This window comes from Adiantum capillus-veneris, chromosome 25 (assembly GCF_014529385.1).
Source record: "Adiantum capillus-veneris isolate H3 chromosome 25, ASM1452938v2, whole genome shotgun sequence".
NCBI classification, from domain to species: Eukaryota; Viridiplantae; Streptophyta; class Polypodiopsida; order Polypodiales; family Pteridaceae; genus Adiantum; species Adiantum capillus-veneris.
In genome coordinates, this window is record NC_140955.1 from 43,638,537 (window position 1) to 43,658,536 (window position 20,000).

The 20,000-nt window shown below is 46.6% G+C and overlaps 1 pseudogene; it reads left to right on the forward strand.

The window, feature by feature from the left end:
- Positions 1-9,734: 9,734 nt before the first annotated feature.
- LOC147424791 (uncharacterized) lies at positions 9,735-17,351 on the forward strand (annotated as a pseudogene).
- Positions 17,352-20,000: the final 2,649 nt, after the last annotated feature.

Here is a 20,000-nt window from a genome sequence, read left to right on the forward strand (position 1 = left end):
GAGCTTCATGGTAACTCTCTGTGTGTGTGTGTGTGTGTGTGTGTGTGTGTGTGTGTGTGTGTGACTTACTCTGACATGATATGTGCAGTCTTGGATTGCTGACAAGGATGACTTCCTTCGGCGGCGGACTCGAGAGTATCGTGGAAGGGATGCGGCCCTAGCGCAGTACCTTTCAAAGCTTTGCGAGTCACCGATAGTAGTTTTTCACAATTCCATGTCACAAGAGGGTTCAATAGAAACTTACACATTCAAGACACTATCACGCTTCTTGGGTGGACCCGTGCTGCCCAAAAGTGCAGATAAAGTCATTCTTGTGGACAAAGTGTTTGCTAGAGATTGTTTTGGTTACTGCCCGGGCTATACAGGTGGTCGGGCAACGTATTACGACATTTACACAGCAATGGCACTAGCTATTGGTAGACAAAACCCAGATGAACTTTTAGAGTATGGCAAACATCTCATGATTCGTTACAAGGGTGATGTGCCAAAAAACAAAATTGAACCTTCAAAATCTGGATACACTTCAAGTAGCAATTGTATAAGATCATGTATTACATAAATTTTGTACAATGTCATCCACTCAGAGTATCTTTCTCCACTTGTGGTTCACATACACCATTGTCTCTCTCCACCTTCGTTGACTTTCACGAGCACCGGAGTTGTTGTATGCCATTGATCTTTTAACTTTTTGTTGTTGTAAATGTCTGATGGCTTGTGATGTTGCTGAAGAGTCCAAGACTTCTTTTGCCTGCATTCGATGAATGATTCTACGATAGAACCATTCAAATAGTTCTCTCAAACTGTTAGCCATGATTCGAGAGCCACCATGTCGTGTGTGCCTGAAATAAGCATTTCTCGCCATGTAATGAGACTTTTCCATCCCTTGGGTATTCCATATTGCCGGGTTCCCATACTTTTGTATAAAATATGGTAAATGATTGAATATGATGTGCTGGATATGAAAACAGATTAGTTAGAATGTTTTACACTCACATAGTTGCACATAAAATAGAATCAAATACACGATAATACCATGTAGTGAGTAATTTGGGTGCCTGTCCATGCTGTCTTGAATGATTTTTTGAGAAGGTTGAGATTCTCCTTGAACTTTTTCATATCACCTTGTGACCATTCATCTTTGTCGCACATCAAAAATAGGATGTCTATTGATCGCCAAACCTCAGCCTTCACGTTACGAGTAGTTGGTTCTTGGTCTTTGACTGCAATATGTAGCTTTTTCCAGCTCTGATACTCTATAAGATGTGTTATATAGTTCTCCATGTTTTGTTAGCTTCGGATCTCTTGTACCTTGGGGTTTAGATAAAAACCTCCGTGCCTTCACCCCACCGATGGATGGTTTGCATGGGACATCCTTCTCAGCAGTTGATCTCTTTTCATCCTGCTGGATTTTCACATTGCCACCATGAAGCCCCATATCCGACAGTACCAATTCTAAGCACTGTAGGGCTACTACTGTCGCTCTGCTGAGTTCTTAATCTTCCAAGCAAAACCGATATATAAGTAGACCAATTTCTCCACGATTCTACAAAGGGCATGCATTGTACAGATGTGGACATTCACAAGTGGTATTTTCAAAACCGGTCAAAAAGCAGGGTCCTCAATGTGACGTGTTGGAGCTTTTCTCCACCACTTTGGATCCATGACCTTTGCAGGCTCCATGGAGAACAAACACGGCGACTTTGCCATTGCACCCATTCCACAATTATACATGCATTTTAATGTTTTGAGGTCACCTACAAGATGCCAGTGAACTTGAAAGTCTCCCCTTCCATCTAGATGTAGTACCTCCCCTGGTTAGTCTGTCTATCAATCACCTCCGGAATATTAGTTCGATGGAACACCCAATATAGAATCTCATGATCTTCTTTCTTTACCTGCAACACAAAATAAATGAGACTTAAGTAGATGTGAACATTTGAGCTTACCTGAGAATCTCGCTTACCTCAAACGCACCAAGCCACCATATTTTAGAGTCTGATTGAACACTAAAGTACAAAGGATCATCATTGGGACACTTTGAGAGGGCCCTATTCATTAAAATAATCATAACACGCTCTAGCTTTTTCTCTTTAACAAGCTCACACTCATCCAGTTTTAACACAAAATGTAATACCCCTTGTGACTCTTCAAATGTGATGTTGTAAAACTCCACCATTCTCTTCTGTAACATCTCCAGGTCCATAAAAATATTATTGAACTCATCATATGCCATGTTTTCTCCATGGCCACTGTAAGTTGCTTTAATATGAAAGGGATGTCCAAGATAGTCTCCCTGTGCCTCGTTAAGTTGAAGCCTCTCTTTCCAAACACTTGAGGCTGATGGTAAAAGTTTGGATTTTATACCCTTCTTAACAAAGACGGATGAGACAGATTGTTGTATAGCCTAATATCCTCTTTTTCTTACACCAAGTGAATCAAGTGTGCCTTGTATCTCTTTTGCAGGCACTGAGTTCTCTGAAATAAAGCGGTCCACTACATTTTGTTGTAGGACCTTAAACTTCTTGTCATGTACTATATCTGCTGCCAGGCTTCTACTTATGAGTGGCTTCAATCTCTTTCCTATATTGGCTTTGGGGTCAATGTTTTCCTTGTCAGGATAGATTGAATCTCTACATGAAGACAATGCATAAGTAAATAACATAAAATTTGCTTTTCACTAACACTATTTAGGCACATGAAAACAATGCATAACAAGAAAAAACAAAAAGATTACTTAACTAAGACAATGTAGCCAACCAAGAAGCATCACCTTAATGCTCGTATTCTTTTCTTGAGACCTTCGGATGCAACCTGCAATGTTTCAAAATTGCGCAATTTCTTCTTTCGGATACGACCACCCAAGATGGTGTCCTTCATTTGACAACTTCGTACCTTTCCTTTCAGTTCTTGTACCTCTGTTTCGTGTTGCAAAATGGTAACCTGATCTGTAGAATGTAAATGTGAAAGGCGAACAATCTCACATTGTTGAGCTTGGAGAATGCCCTTATAAGTTTCAGCTTCTCTTGTAAGAGATTTACAATAACCCAGAAGGCCCTTTTCTCCATCACCAGCAAAGGTCAATAAGCTTGTAGGATTGACAAACGGTGGAGACGCATTAGTCATTGGATTCTTAGGGTAGAGAGAGCCTCTCGTCCAGATATCTATGTGTTTAGCTCCCTGAGCTCTGAGCGTGTCTATGGAAGCGGGAGGTATATGTGTGTTTGTTTTACTACGCTTAATCAATGGTTGGTACTCATTGTCCAAATCAATGTGAAGGTGATATTTGGCTCGTTTTTGGGTAACATTTGTGCCATTTGAGGATTGCGCCATTAGCCAAATGTGCAGGTTTAATGGAAAGTGAATAGCGGATGCGCCTTCGTCCCTCCATGTTAGTCTCATTCTCCATGTGGACGAGGTTCATTCAATGCAGCTGAAAAGAAGATTATCCCTCAATCATTACAGACCAATGTTCAGAAGAGTAAAGAATCTACTTAAAGTACACTTTTTGAACTTTTACCATGAAAGACCCACCTCTATTATTCGCCATATTTTCTAGAGAGAGAGTGTGAAAAATACATTTTCTTAGAAGGCCCTCCAAATGACCTCCGAAATTTCTTAATGGGGAAGAGGGGGTCTAATGAGCTTTATCCTTGAGCAAAAAGGGGAGACTCACCCAAAGTAAGAAAGGGGTATGCTTGGGGGTATACACCTCTCACACGCACTCATTTTCTTTTCATTGATTCTCACTTGGTGAAAGTAGAGGAACTCCACCTCCTTCTCCAAGCTTGTTGAGAAGTTGAGTGCCTACACCAACACTCTCGGCTATGGAATGAAAACCCAACCAAGAGACATGCTTCAATGCTTAAGCTTGCCACCTTATCCGTCTTCCTTACTATATTGTGTATGCTAGCAAGAAGACTGATGATAAGTGAGGAACTATTTCTTTCTCCTATGGAATGCTTCTTCTTCCTCTTCCCTATCCTCATTCCTCGCCCGCTAGTTCTCTCCACCTTCAAAGGTGTTTGAGGCCTTAGGATTGAGGCTTGGGATAGTTAATGCTTTCATTAGGAAGGGAATGGGGTCGAAGGGGGCCTCTTTATTTTCCATGGGATTAAGAAGGAGATTATGGAAGGGCAAATGGGTGGATTCCATGTGGATTGAAATGGTGGGTATGGTAGGGCCTAAAAGTAAGTGGTTAAACTTGTACTCTTTTATAAATTATATCTTATAGATTCAAAAAACTAAATTTTTCTCTAAATAGTTGAGTAAAAACCAATCCTTTTTCTCTCTAGTGGCTGCTAGTTTCTCCCTCCCTCTCTCCTAAAAGGGGGTCCCTCCAAAAATGTGTTGGTCATTCCCTCCCTCTCTCTATTGTACCATCTCTCATGTCTCTTCACTTCACCTTGCTTCGTTTTCCTTCCTTTCATTTTTCCCTCCCAAAAGCTCTGCAACAAAATTTTGAACCTCCTTTCCCTCCTCAAGCTTATTGCATTCTTGAGGGTTGCATTCTCCTCAAGTTGAAGATCTCCATTTCTCCATGGGTTCCACTAAACACCTCTAGCTAAAGCTGAAGATCTGCAACATATCCTTCTACTAGATCATCCCTCTTTATTTCCTCAACAGTTTTCCTGCTCCTTCTTCATTGAGCTCTCTAGAGAGCATCTATTTTCCTCTCAAGCTTTGCAACATTATCTTCCCCATTAAGACAACAAGCAACTGGAGCAGTATAGCAGTAAGTGGCATCCTTCACCTTTGTGTACCATCAAGAATCTTGCTCTTTATACAACTAAGAACATGGATGTGCAATGTCTAATTATAAGTGTTTATGTGCAGGTTGTGCCACTATTCCCCATGGCATCATCAAGTACTTGATGACTTAGAAGTGTCATTGACTCCATTTCATGCAGCAATGTACAAGACGATAATGGAAATTGGGTGACAATGGAGTTAAAACAAACAATGTGGGTGACAATGTAGCCTAGCTCAAGAGGTGCACACAAGGTCTCAAGGAGACACATGGCTTCTCGAGCACACCATTGGAAGGGAAGAATCATGGAGTTCAAGCAAACACAAGACAGCAAGAGGCTTGCGAAGGTGCAACATGTATATGTTGCTTCACACAATTGAAGCTAGAGACAGCAGTGGCTCTATCGAGGTTTCCTGCAAATTGTAATTTTTACTTCTCTTTCAAGTTTTCTGATCATCTATTTGGTACTTTTGCCTTCTATGTTTCTCTTGATGAGACTGTAAGATTTCCATTGCTTGTTCATGTTTGCAGATGTTTTTCCATTTGATTTTGTAGAGTGTTGTCAATAGAGTCCTTCACAGGAACTTTTGAGGCCATCCACACTGAGCTGGCAAGTTGTTCTATGCTGGCTGTCAGTCCTTTGAGCTTGCCTCACTTGACATTTTTTTATAATCATACTTATGTCACACCTAGGCAAAATGGATATGGTAATATGTCTCTGGTTCACTCGCCAACCTTGGAGAGTTTGGAATGGCCTAAGCCAGATAGTGCCTTGATCGCAACAACCAAAGTGAAAATCGAGGTGGATGTGCAAGCAGCAATGAAGTGCACCTATGGTTCCCACAAAGGCACAATAACATGGTTTATGTCTCTTTATGTGTTTGTGTTTATATTTTGACTTTAGAGTGTTCATAGGACACCAACAATAAGGATTTGCAAAGGGGAAGTGCGATCAACCGATTTCTTGCAGTGGGAAACTAAGATGGTCAACCACTAGGGAGAAAGAATCAAGTGCTACGTATTTGCTGACAATGTGGTGTTCAGATACCATATTGCAAAGCAAAGCTTGTCGATGGTCTTTCCCTATAGAAGATGGAAGCTGACGATGGGAGAATGGGAGGCACTAGACTCTGAGGTTGCTGTTAGAGAATCAGTTGACCTGCAAATACACCTCCACGATGATGCAGTGCACCACATTACAAAGAACAATGATTGGCATCTCAGTCACCTTGGCGAGTATCTTAATCTCAAATATACCTTGCCCAAGCAATATCTCTTTGGAATCAATGAAAAGATTGTTCGCTCCTGAAAAGAGAATAGATCTCTATGTGAGAACGTTCTGTTTCTGTGATGTATGTTTGTAAAATCTTGTAACTATTAGGGAATTTGCCCACATTAATACATACGATGTTTTGAATCTTGTTTCTACGCATACTTGTTTATTCTCAACTTGTTCAAGTTTTCGATTGAAACGTGCAATTTATTTGATGTGGAGCACAAATGTTTTCAATGTTGGTGTCTTTCAATGCTTTGTCGCATGATTTTGTTTAAAATTATAGTTTGAAGTTATTTTGACCTTAATTTTAAGTGCTTTTAAAAAAGTGACTTTGGGTATAAAAGTGACTTTCTAGTTTTTAAACTTCATTTCTCACATTCACAAAACTCTAGCTCTAGCTCTCTTCGCATCTTCTTCGCAAATGAACCCATGGCAACGTCTACTGATGCACTTCTCACACAATTAGGAAAATTAGGACTTGTAGATCGAGCACATGAACTACTCAGTGTGTTTGAGGGGACAATTGACATGCATGCCACCATTGCCAACCTTCATGCAGAGGCATTCAGAAGCTTTCTTAATTGCATGGCGTAGCACATAGAAGAATATGCCATAATCTTTGAGGGATCCGACACGGCGTGGTTGCCAGTGGATTTCTTGAAGCATCTCTATGTGACCGACAAAAACTTTTGGTTTTGCTTGTTGAGTTTTATTAAAGGCCTCACGGAACGGGACTACATGATAGGGGATGAGGATGATCTCATAGATTTGGGCATGGGGTGCATAGGCACCCAATTCATTTCATGGAACATGGTTCTAGTCTTGCTTGTGCTTGAGGGCATGGATAAGGAAAAATTAAAGGAAAAGGTCGACCAAAGACCTGTTGTGACCATTGTGGAGTAATCAAATATAATTGTCGAAAAGATTGATGAGAAGACGAAGCATCTATGGCACTCGTCCTCTTGCAAGATCCCAACTCCAGTGAGGAGGAGGATCGAATGATAGAGGGAGATGAGGTGCTGGAAGAGGTCCCAGACCTCCAAATTCTCACTTTGCATGTAGTGGAGGTGGATGATCATCACATTCTATTCCTTGACGACATTGCAAAAACATTAGGACTCAGAGAAGATGAGTCACTTGTAGTGCTTGCTATCTATGCGGGCATGAAGGATCCCCTGTTGAAAGGAAGAGAAAGTCAATTTTCAAATTGACTTTGAAGACCAAGATCTCCCAGCAATCCTCTCTTTCCTCCCCAATGAGAATGAATAGAAGTTGGTGCAAACAGTAGCAAGTACACTAGTGGAAATCAAATCATGTGCCTCTTTCTACAAAAGCGTACCAAAAAGCGCATTTCATCCACACAAACCATTGATTGCGATTGGTAGAGATGATCCATTTAGCATCAACCTTACAAAGAAAATCTTAAAAAGAAGGATGAAGAAAGTGAGGTAAAAAAATCAAAACATGCTAGAATGTCTATTATTCCTTACTACAAGTGTTAAAGTCAATTAAAATGATTTGCAGACGGCATAACATGTTGATAAGTTTGCAATGCGTACTAGAGGTTCACGCAACGTCTCCATGGATAGGGATAGATCACTTTGGCACTAACTGAGCCACCTGGGACCATTGATTTTTAGAGTTGCTCACACAGAGTTCTCCAAGAATGGTTATGCGGAGCTGCTAAAGTGCAAACCATTAAGTGGCATACTTGCTGAAAATTCTCACCCTAAACGCTCACAGATATATATTGGTGGACCAAGAGAGGCAGCATTGTATGCCTTTACATGCAAGCACCCAGGCTCGGTCCTCTCCCACTATGCCTTGAGCCTAGGTCAAGGGTTGAAAAACCCAGAGGAAATTGTAAAAGCCCTTGGCGTCAAGTCAGTCATTCGCCACATACCCACAGATGTAATTCATAAAAAAACTAATTGACCATGATGTAATATCCAAATCAATAAAGAATATGTTTTTTAATCAACAAAGTGGTCATCGTTCAGTACTTGTTTTTTTTAATTCATATTGTCCAATAAATTTTATTTTTGCACCACATGCACATACATGCACAGAACCTCGAACATCTAGCCAGGGGGCATGTCTTGATGAATCTTTTGCAAAATGGGGGGGGGGGGAGGGGGGGTGTACGGGGTCAACGAGACGAGAAATCTGCTCCCTATACGCCGTGGTGCATAGGGAATTTTTTTGCCCCGCTCGACCCCACCGGGCGCCACCCATGTATAATATGGTCCGGTTGATCCCGTACGCCCCCCCTGTCATCCCGTTTTGCAAAAGATTCACCGAGACGTGCCCCCTGGTCGCCTAGTGGCTCGATGTTCGACACTGCTAGATCTACTCCCTGTGTGCCGTGGTGCACAAGGGCTTTTTTCCTTGTCGGGCGCCGCCGATGTATAATCTGGTCCGGTTGACCCCGTACCCCCCCTCACCCCATTTCGCAAAAGATTCACCGAGACGTGCCCCCCGGTCACTTGGTGCCTGTATGTTCAACGTTCTGTGCATGTGGACACTATCAGAGGAGCCAAGTGCCATGGTGGTCAGCTCAAATTTAACATACCCAACAATTCAAATACTTATTAAAAACAATGTACAAAGTAAAGTTGAACAATTGCACGGAATGGTAGAAATTTTCCATTTGATATTATAGATAAAGATTACAAATATTATTAAGAGAGAGTACATGGGATAGACTATTTTTTATGAAGGCATCCTTCATTTCTTAAATTTATTGCTAAGGCTAAATCCGTATTTTTTAATGTTACATGCTTTGCATGCACCATACAGGAGACACCATCCTGAAAAAGCTGCACCAAAATGTCTTCGACAACATCTTGTAGGGCCAATAGAGTTGCATGTTGTATTCGTGTAACCGAGTTGCTATATTCATCCATCAATTCTCTCACCACCCGAGAGAAGGCCACTTTGGGTATGATTGACTCAATGCTCTTTTGATATTTTTTGATCTCACGTAGAGCAACTGTGTCTGGCTTCCAACTGCTCTTTTCTGTGTTGTTGGTGGTGGTGGAGGAGTCGCCTGCCTGGCCCATTGAGGAGGATCATCTTTATACTTTTTACTCATCTCCTCTTTGGCTTGTGGCTCTTTAGGTGTAACCTTGTCCTTTTTTGCCTTTGCACATTGTTTGGCTCTCTGAGGGATTTTTGAAGGCCTTGAGCTCTGAGCCTTTGCTTGTTGGGTGGGTTGAGCTCTATCCTCTTCTGCCTTTCTCTTTGCCTCTATTCGTGCTTGTAAATTTGCCAAATAAGCCCTCTTGGTTTTAGCTCTCTACCATTCCTGTTGCTCTCTCTGTCTTCTTTGCTCTTCTTGTACTCTCCATGCTTCCTTCTCAGCTGCCTCTTTCTTTTCTATTTCCCTCATTCTTTTCCTCCTCTTTGCATCTCATGCTTTAGAAACCGGGTCGCCTGGTATAACCTTGATTACTCTTTGCTTGACTCGCTGTGGAAACTTTTGTGGCATGGTTTCTTTGGTGGCTTGAGCACCAATTGTTGTGACAGCAGGCGAGGGCACCGGATTTTCAAGCGGACCTCAGTATTTTTCTTTTGTTTCTCTTGTTTTTTGCGTGGCTCTGTGAAGAGGTGAAATTTGTGGGGGATCTGACAGAGGTGTGCGAGTGGCATGGTTTATATTGCTAAGATCTTTAAAAATATGTCGCATGGTGGTTAAATCATCTGGATTTGATGGTTGGGGAGGCTCTTGGGTGTCTGGAGCGGTCTGGGATGCTGGGTTATCCACTTGTGGTTGGGGATGTGGATTTGAAGCCATATATTCTCCATGGGGTTCGGGCTGCAGATTTTCTACGATGTGAGTGGCTATGGTGGTATTGTTGTGCATAGTGCCAGTCTGCTTGTATGAATCGTCCATCTGGTGCAAGATATGAGTGTGTGCGCGGTTTTGCTCGAGTGGATCTTCTAGAATATGTAAACAAGAAATGAGATTCAAGTTGTGAGTTTTGATTTATATAGTACTAAATTTTTATTAAAAAAACTTAAAAACTCAATAGTACCATTAGAAATTTAAAAAAACTCCAAAATTATCGAAATTGTTACATGGAACCATTGATTGGGGCGTCAACAAATCACGTGGCATTACAATCTATGTTTAATATAGAAGTGGTTAGTGTCAAAAATTTATTGGTTTTCCACCCAACGCTTGCCATTTCCTCGCCTTGTCGCCAACCATCATCAAAATGGATCTTCTGCACTAGAAGCATGATATGATTGTGATCTCCTCACGCTAACCACTTTCTCTATTCTGCATTTCAAGCTTCTTTGCACTATGGTCTTCTTCCTTTCTCTCCCTGCTAAAACTCTATAGAACCAATTGAACATTTCGTGTAGGGCATTGCTCTTCTTTCTCCCACCTCCATGCTGTGTATTTTTAAAATACACTACTTTTGCTCGATAGTGTGAGCGCTCCATTCCTTGGCTACTCCAGATGCCCAATGAACTGAATGTGTCAAGAAAAATTGAGCTATGAACAAAAAGAATGTGTTGTAAAAATATAAAACTTTAGTTCAAGTGACTGTTGTTTTTTTAACTGGAAAGACAAAGTGTTCAACCCACCATGTAATGTGTTATGTGCGTCTCCCCCTAGGCATCCACCATTTGCGCTGTGAAACTATTGCTTACAACATTTAAGGTGGATATCTTAGCAGAAGTTAGCTTTGCCTTTTCAAGAAAATAAAAAATATCATCTACTACGACACACGAGCACACTTAATTCCTAGGGCTGCTTCGTTACCTCTGTATGTGGTAATGTCATGCACCTTTTTTCACAATTGAAACTCATTGGGACTTTGGAAGTTAGATTAGTCTGAAAGCATACGCCTAGATTTACTACCACACATACATATTTTATTAGGACGATCCTGTGTACTTCCAGATGCCTTCTTGTCCTTTGATAACTTTACTGCACCTCCATGTAGGCCAACACTTGAAAGATTAGATTCGAGTTCTCTGATACACTCTTCCCTTCTTTCTGCAAGCTCCATATTCCAAGCATAAATAATATGGAGCATTAGCAACGTGTCAAGAATTTGTAGACGGGCATGAAGAGTGCACACATGCCCATTTATCAAAGGAATCGATAGAATAGGATCCCAATTTGGATCATCCATGTCTTGATTAGGGGGTACACTCTGGTTACAGCTGAGGATACCTTGAAACCATTGTTGTAGTGTTTTAACCACTGTTTGTGTAGTGGTCACACCTTTCGTAGAGTTGACTGCAGCTTTTCCACCCTTACCCTTACCCTTACCTTTCGCAGAGTTGACTGCATCTTTGCCACCCTTACCCTTGCCCTCAGTTCCTAATGAGACTTTATTGTGGTAGCAATAAATGCATGGAAAGAGGGTCATTGCACCTTGCTTGCATCCTAATATACACTTGAGAGTTTTCAAGTCCCTTGACAAATTCCACTCCACTTGGAACGTACCCAGACCTGAAACCTAAATTGCTTTCCTTCTTGTTGTTGCCGAATGACGTCATTGATTGGGGTGTGATCAAAATACCATATGAGGGACTCATGTGTCTCATGTGGAAGATGAAAAGCTACGAGCCACCAAATATTCTTCTTGAAATGAACACCTAACAGGTTTTTCCCTTCTCGCTGGCATCTAGCTCAACATCGATGTACACCAAGGCTCTGTTCACAAGCGTAACGCTTACCCTTTCGAGCTGTTGATCTTTGACAATCTGACACTCATCAAGCTTCATCACAAATATAACTTTGCCATCACACTCTTCTTGTGTCGACCCATAAAATTTGATCATTGACTCCTGGAGCTTCAACAAGTCAACAGACATTATTAAACTCGTTGTAAACGAAAGGATTTTTTTTCTTCGACAAGTCTATACAAAGCTTTGTAGGCCTTGAAACTTATTCCTCCGCTGTCACACACCTCCATCATCTCCTGAGGCGACACAATTCTCTTTAGCTCACTAAAATACCTTTGGCACAAAACATTAGCAATGCTAGCATTGGATGGATCATCTAATAGCTCCACAAACTCCTTTGGTTTGATGATATGCTATAGTAGAGTATGTCCAGTTGTTTCAGTATCGGAATTGATTCCCATCAATTGAGTCAAGTTTCTGCATGTTGAAATAATATTAAAGCAACATGCAAAAACTGTATGAAATTAGAAGCTTGCATTTGTATTCCTACCGAGTTTGAAGGATATGTTTCTTTCGAGCTCCACCGCTTGAAGATAGCATAGACATCGCATGTCTCTTCCGCTTGCGAATGTGATAGGCCAATGGAATGTGTAAGAGATGATTGATTTGCCGGTGCATATTACGTGCAGTGTGTTGTAGCTGAACATAATTGTCTAGACGACACTCTTGCTTCATTTTTGATGCTCTGCTTTTTTTATAAGCTTTGACATCTCATCATTTAGCTGCTTCATCTTCTCGTTGGCTTTCTCTCTGACTTGTTGGATGTCTTTCACGTACTTATCTTGCAATGATGAATAGGTAGCACATAGATGTTTTCTTACTTCCCTTTCATTGACAAAAGCTGAATGTAATCTCTAGCAGTAGCTAAACAATCCATCTCTCCCATCTCCAATAAAACACAGTAGCTCAGTGACATTACAAAAAGGCGATGATGCATTGTCATTGGATCACCAGGGTAAATATGGCCATCAATCCATAAGTTGATTGCCTTGCATCCATGATTCCGTAGCTGGTCTCCAACATTGGGATTAGATGTGCCAAGTCCCACAGTAGCATACTCCTCCTCTAAATTAGCGTTTAATTGATATGATTTTGTTTTGTGAATAGGAATGTCTTGCAGTGGTAGGGGATTGAATGACATTTTTGTTAGTTAATCAAGAAAATTAGTGAGAATGTGTAATGGTGACTGCTACAAGTAGGTGAAGGTGGTTATGGAGGAAAGAAGTGGAGACTACTCATAGATAGGAGAAAATGATTATTTTGTGAAGGGAAAAAAAAGGGGAGTGCAGCTCAATCTCCTTGGAATTCAAATTGTTGATCATGAGTGTAGAGAGAGAAATGTTACTGCACACAGAGGTAATGGATTTTTCCATTGCTCTCAACTGGAGCTGGAGTGGGAGAAGCATGAGGGGGGAAGAGAGAGAGAGAGAGAGAAGAGAGAGAGAGAGAGAGATAGATAGAGAGAGAGAGAGGGAGGGAGATAAAAAGACAATAAAGGAAGAGAGAGTGTGAGAGAGTGTTAGTAGCGGTTAACACAGGCTACACCAATTATGCACCAAGCTGTAGATGTGCTATAGTGCACAATATTTCCTTTTCCTTGTATAGGGCCTTGGGCTCATTTAGGAGTTCCAAAGTTGTATAAGTCTAGGCTAAAGAGCTCAACTTTATCCCATAGTTGAAGGTGACGGCTGGTTTTTGAAACCGCGACCGCGAGAACCATACCCTAAAAAGGGGAGAGCATATCACCAAAGAAAAAAGAACAAAAAAGGAAAGTTCTTTACCATTTACCACCTCTCTAGGTTTAACCTCTAGCGGGGCGCCACCAAATTGGCCACACCTCTCCATTATCGCCAGAAGACGAACTCTCTCTCTCCTACTTCTCGGCTCCACCAATTCTCTCCCTCTCACTTACTCTACCGCTGCATCACCCGGCCCAGTGGGCGCATAAGATGAGATACCTCTGTCACACCCTCTGGCGGGCCGCCATAGATATTGTATTCTCTCTCTCTCTCTCTCTTCCAAATATTCTCTCTCTCTCTCTCTCTCTCTCTCTCTCTCTCTCTCTTTTTGCTCGTCCACACCCCAGCCCCAGCGGGCCGCCATATTATACCCATCTTTCCCTCTCGTCCACACCCCATTCGTCCTTATAACACGCCCCCCCCCCCCTGTTTTCTTTCCCAACGCTGGCGGACCACTGGCCTTATATTGCCCCCCCTGCCCCCATCTTCACCTCTCTCTCTCTCTCTCTCTCTCTCTCTCTCTCTCAATCTCAATTCCCTTCCCACCCTCTCACCCTACCTCACCACCTCACACCCTCTCTCACTCCTTTTTCCCCCATGGTGGGAACCCGTTGTCAGGAGTTTTTTGGAGCAAGGGATTGCGCATATGTACATACACATGCATGGTGCATCGAATAAAGGATTGCCTATTTTCCAGAGCCAGGTGGTTACTTGGGGCCCACATGTGTACAGGTAGGACAGGGTGTACATAGTGCATCGATTTTCACTATTACCAGTACCAGTGTGTTTTTTCTACAATAACGATGAGTTGGTAGCGCGTAAAACTTCTTGAGGAAGCTATCCATGGGCCGACGACATGAGGTAAGCAGGTGCATCAGATGGCATCTAGTGGCGTCAGGAGGTTGAATGGGGTCAATACTTGCACGTGGATGAGTACGGACACAACGTGGGTGTTTTCTTGTGATACTTATGCAGAAAGGTCATCATGAGAACCACTTTTTGGGGCCACTTCACGTGGTGGTGGGATGCATTATTGAAAAAAGTTGAGTGCCAGGTGTGTAGATGATGAAAAAAGGTGACAACTATGCACTGCTAGGTCAGTTTTTGGCCTGTTCGGGGTCCGTTTGAGGTCATCTAAAAGGCCAGGTGTGTAGATGATGCAAAAAGGTGACAACTATGCACTACTAGGTCAGTTTTTGGCCTGTTCGGGGTCCGTTTGAGGTCATCTAAAAGGCCAAGGGTGCCCAATTAAAAAAACTAGTGTGGGAGCTAAAATAACAGAGAGAAGACCAGAAAAAGAGTGGAGAGAAGAAGAGGAACAGCCGCAACTGTGTTTTTGGTGTTTTTGGAGCCTGTTTTGGCCCTAAACTGCTCATCCAAGGTCGGATTTGAGCACTTTGACATTGTAGAGTGGGGTTTTGGGCCGTTCCAGACGCGATGGCGCTGTCCATTTTTCCAAATTCCTTACTGTTTTTCTGCTATTTTGGATGTGTAACTTTCTCCTATGAGTGAAGCTTCTGCTCCAATTTGTGATTGTATCTGGCTTATTTTATCCTTATTGTGTGAGCTATTTGCCCCATTGGTGTTGGCCCAAGCTCATTTGTATCTAAACATCAAAAGTTATCCTCTTTTGAGCTGAGTTTTTTGGGTGTGTGTGTGTGTCTCTGTGTGGAGTGGACAAGTGGATAGTCTCTCTCCTCTCACTCCATCGGTGTGTTCCCTGTCTCGGCCAGGAGGGTTGTGTAAGTCGAGAGGTGCCCTATAGTGTGTGTGTGTGTATATCCTTCCAAGAGTGTGTGCTGGGTCATTATAGAGGCATTCTATGTGTTTTCATCCCACCCACATTCTTTTGGTGCCCCCATGGACGGGGGACTGGCTCCATGTAAATCCAGTCAACTCTTGTCAATTTCTCTAATCCTTTCTTTCTCTCTCTCTTTTACAAGTATTGTTCATGCCAAGCTAATTAGGAGTAATGTTCGTTTTTCTACCTTTAATCAATTTCTCTTCTTCTGCTCTTTAAGAATTCTCTTAAAGGAAATGCTCACTATTGTTATTTCATTTCCTCTCCAGTCAATGTTATAGTCATATTCCATTACAAAGGCTCTATTTATCATGTTTGAGGTTGGAGGGGGGGATTTTAAGAATACCCATTGTCTTGTTGTCTTGGATTGGCACTGGCTGAAGCAGTCCATCGTAGCAAAAACGCAGCCTGTGGAGGGTGTCAAAATCCCTAGGCATTATTTGACACAATGCGCATGGACCACCAGGATATAGCCATCACTGAAGGATTCAATGAGGTAGTCCTCTGCAATCTCCTGTAGGAAAAGAAGAGCATTGTTGGTCCATTGCATGTCCACTCTCCAATGCTCGCATATCTCTCACAGCACTCGTTGAAAGGGAAGCCTTGGAATGTCCGATTGCATGTGCCTTTTGATCCTACACAGCTCTTGTAGGATACAACTGTGCGCCTCGTGTCAGCCTCTTCTTGCTTGAGCATGCAAGGACTCACATGTCACTCTTCAAGCATGGCCTTTCCACGAGCCATCTCTACAAATAGCATAACCAAAAACCAATCACATTATGTGATCAAATGTTACTTTCACATAAGGCGGTTTGGATGCGGGGGCACCTCCGTTGGCACGACGGCACCAGGGTTAACCCTAGACCTGAGGGGGAGGGAGAAAGGGGGATCGACCGCGGGGGGCCACGTCAAGGTCGCACGCGACGGCACGGCTGAAACCAGCCCCAATGTAGGAGGGCCGGGCGCCGGCAGGGCGGGCCATTGTGCGGCGGCGCATGCCCGCCAACCCCCAGAGAGGGTCGTAGCCGAGGCCACGGCAAAGCAGGCGCCGCCGCACAGAGTCCCCGTCCACCAGAAAATACGACCCGCCAACGCCCGGCCGTCCAACACCGGGAAAAGCCACCGCACGGAAGCATGCCGTTCGACACGTACGCCCCGAGGCCGAATAAAATTATGGGGGGGACAGGGTCCTGGGCACCCGACAACCGAAGGCCGGCTCGCCTTCCCGTGGACCCGGCTCCGCCTCTCGACACCGGGCCGGCGGCGCCGCAGCGCTTCCAACGCCATCCGTGTCGTCTTGCATGCAACATCCTGGGGTCGGGCCGGGGCGAGGGACGGCGGCCATCGCCAAAGCGACGCCTCCAGCTCGCATCGAGCACCTCCTCGTCAAGGGAAAACGCACCGCACCGGTCGGGAACAAAGCCCGTCGGCTCGGTCGTGCCCCGTCTCACGTCTAGGCACACGGGTTGGGGACCTTCCGTATCGATACAAGCTGCACGTAGCTAACGGCGAGGAAAATACCCGCCGCGTTCCTTGATCACACCGCGACCCGGGCGGGAGCTCACCGTCGTCGGCGCCCCGGCCCCGCACACGGTCCGCCGTCACTCATCGCCTACCGAGCCCCGTCGGCCACCCCCGAGCGCTCCAAGCCCCGCAAGACCCGAAAACGGCCCGAAAGTAGCCAAGCCCGTCAGCGGAAGGTAGCCTTGGCACTCGCCCGTGGGGAAAGGCATCCCAACGTCACAAGAGGGGTGCGGGGAACTCGTCGCCTCACCTCACCCGTCCCTCGCTCCGCGGTCCACCCCGTTCCCGTCTCAACCGAGCACCACTACCCTTTGTTACGGGTCCCCTTTTTGGAGAGCATTTTGGAACCCTCCACCTCTCCTCGGCCTCTCGAGACGAGCTCAATTTCATGTTCCGAGGCCTCGAGGGCTCGGAGCCGACGAGAGGCCCCCGATGTGGGAAGACCCTTTAGTGGGAAGGGGCATTGATTGCTCGACTGGGGCTGATGCGCGAGAACGCCTCTTGGTGGCTTTAAGGTGGTTAGGTAATAAGGCCGGATCTGAAAGCAATCTATAGGCGCCCAGGGGATTAATGCCCAAAGGCATGCATAAGCGTGGGTTAAGGAACCCGCGGGTTCACGGGCCCGTTACACAGAGACACAGGGCGAGCTCCATCGCCAAGGCCGCGAGAGCGCGTGCCTGGCCCTCATTCGCCAAGCCTGCTCAGAGGCGGGCCTTGCCAGCGCCCTGCGGGGTTACCTTCAGCCGTGAGCCTACCCAAGAGTGGGGGCCACGAGCTCTTCCCTCGCTGCTCAAGATCAAGCCGCGAGGTAGCAAACAGCACCCTCAGCTACACAGGCTCGGGGCAGCAGGCCTTTGGGATAAGCCTCCTACAGCTCAGGTTTTGAGAGTGGTCCAGCAGGCCTCTCGCGCAGTGGGTACTGCTCTTGGTTATCACAGGCAGCGCGAGGGCTGTTTTCAGGATAAGCAGGTACAGTGCGCGGGGCAACCGACTGAGTGGTTGTGCCCTTATCATCACAGGTTGGAGCCGCAGGCCATCCCCATTGGGGGGCTGCGTGCGTGGTTGTTTTACAGCAAGTATTGGGCCCAAAGGCTACCCATTGGGGCTGCGTATTGCATGCGAGACAGTTCGGACAGTTTGACAGGTTATTGGGCGCAAGGCCCCTACATTATGCTGGTTTATTGCTGATGCCCGCAGTGGGCTGTGGACTGGAATACACCCGTAGTGGGTTGTGGATCATTGCTCTCCGCCTGGTCTCCATTGAGCCAGAGCGTCGAGGCCTTGTGTGGCAACTTTGCATTTCCACCTGGTCTTTGCTGAGCCAGAGTGTTGAGCCGGTTCAGAAGCTTTCGGCTGGTCTCTTGATAGAGACTCGAGCCCATTTTTGTTGTATGCCATACGGGTGAGCTTGAGGCTCCGAACCCGATTGTATCTCCTTTTTGGATTGAGCCGTGTTGGCTCCTCTAGTGACGCCGGCCACTATAGACCGGGCCATAGTTTGCTCTCGGGCTTGAGAAGCCCTCGTGTATTGATCTTTGCTGGAGCATAGTGGGTTCCCCGTTGTGTGAGACAAGGGGCCCTAACACCCTTATAGTTGCGAAAATTCGTTGCGGGCCGGCAAACCCCACAAGCACCGTGGCAACCCGTATAGAAATCCCAACCGTGAACCCTGCGGTCCAAGGCGCTGAACCCCACAGCCGGGCATGAACCCTGCGGTCCCGAAAAACCCCACGGCCACCCATGAACCCCGCGGTCCCAAGAAACCACACGACGCGTTTCAACCCCACACACGGGGGAACGGGGGGAAACACCCTTGCTAGGGGAAGGCTTGACAAGGAGGGAGGAGGGAGGGGTTTGCCGCCGACGGGGAGGATGCGAACGGCCGACCGCACAGCATGGTGCCACGGCACGGGAAGCATTGACAGGATGTCGACGGGCCAACGGTGAAAAGGCAACTTGCGCGACGGACGCGTTGAGCGTTGACGCGCCGAAGCGGGGCCGACGGGGCGAGTGGACGCGTTGACGGGACGGAACGGGGCAACGGGTGCTTAACCGTGCCGGTAGCACCGACTGGGCCGACGGTGTGCTCGGGACGCGGCGACGGGACGGCACGTGCCGACGGGTGCTTGAGGTCCCGACAGCGCGGACGGGGTCGACGATGTTCTCGGGCGCGTTGACGGGACGGCGCGGGCCGACGGGTGCAGTGGGCCCCGGTAGCGCGGACGGGCCGACGGTGTGCTCGGGACGCGTTGACGGGACAGCGCGGCCCAACAGGTGCACGAACGCGTTGACGGGACGGAACGGGGCGACGGGTGCTTAACCGTGTCGGTAGCACCGACGGGGCCGACGGTGTGCTCGGGACGCGTCGATAGGACGTCACGTGTCGACGGGTGCTTGAGGTCTTGACATCGCGGACGGGGCCGACGGTGTGCTCCAGATGCATTGACGGGACGGCGCGGGCCGACCGGTGCACGAATGCGTTGACGGGACGGAACGGGGTGATGGGTGCATGAACGCGTCGACAGGACGGAACGGGGCGACGGGTGCTTGACCGAGCCGATAACGCGGACAGGGCCGACGGGTTGCTCGAGACGCGCTGACGGGACAGCGCGGGCCGACGGGTGCACGAACGCGTTGACGAGACAGAACGGAGCGACGGGTGCTTAACCAAGCCGGTAACGCGGACGGGGCCGACGGGTTGCTCGAGACACGTTGACAGGACGGCGGGGGCCGACGGGTGCTTGAGGCCCCGGGAGCGCGGACGGGGCCGACGGTGTGCACGGCACGTGTTGACGGGACGGCGCGGGCCGACGGGTGCTTGAGGCCCCGGTAGCGCGGACGGGGCCGATGGTGTGCTTGTGACGCATTCACGAGACGGCGTGGGCCGACGGGTGCACGAACGCGTTGACGGGACGGAACGGGGCGACGGGTGCTTAACCGTGCCGATAGCACCGACGGGGCCGACGGTGTGCTCGGGACGCGTCGACGGGACGACACGTATCGACGGGTGCTTGAGGTCTCAACATCGCGGACGGGGCCGACGGTGTGCTCGGGACGCATTGACGGGACGACGCGGCCGACGGGTGCACGAACGCGTTGACGGGACGGAACGGGGCGACGAGTGCACGAACGCGTTGACAGGAACGGGGCGACGGGTGCTAAACCGAGCCGGTAACGCGGACGGGGCCGACGGGTTGCTCGAGA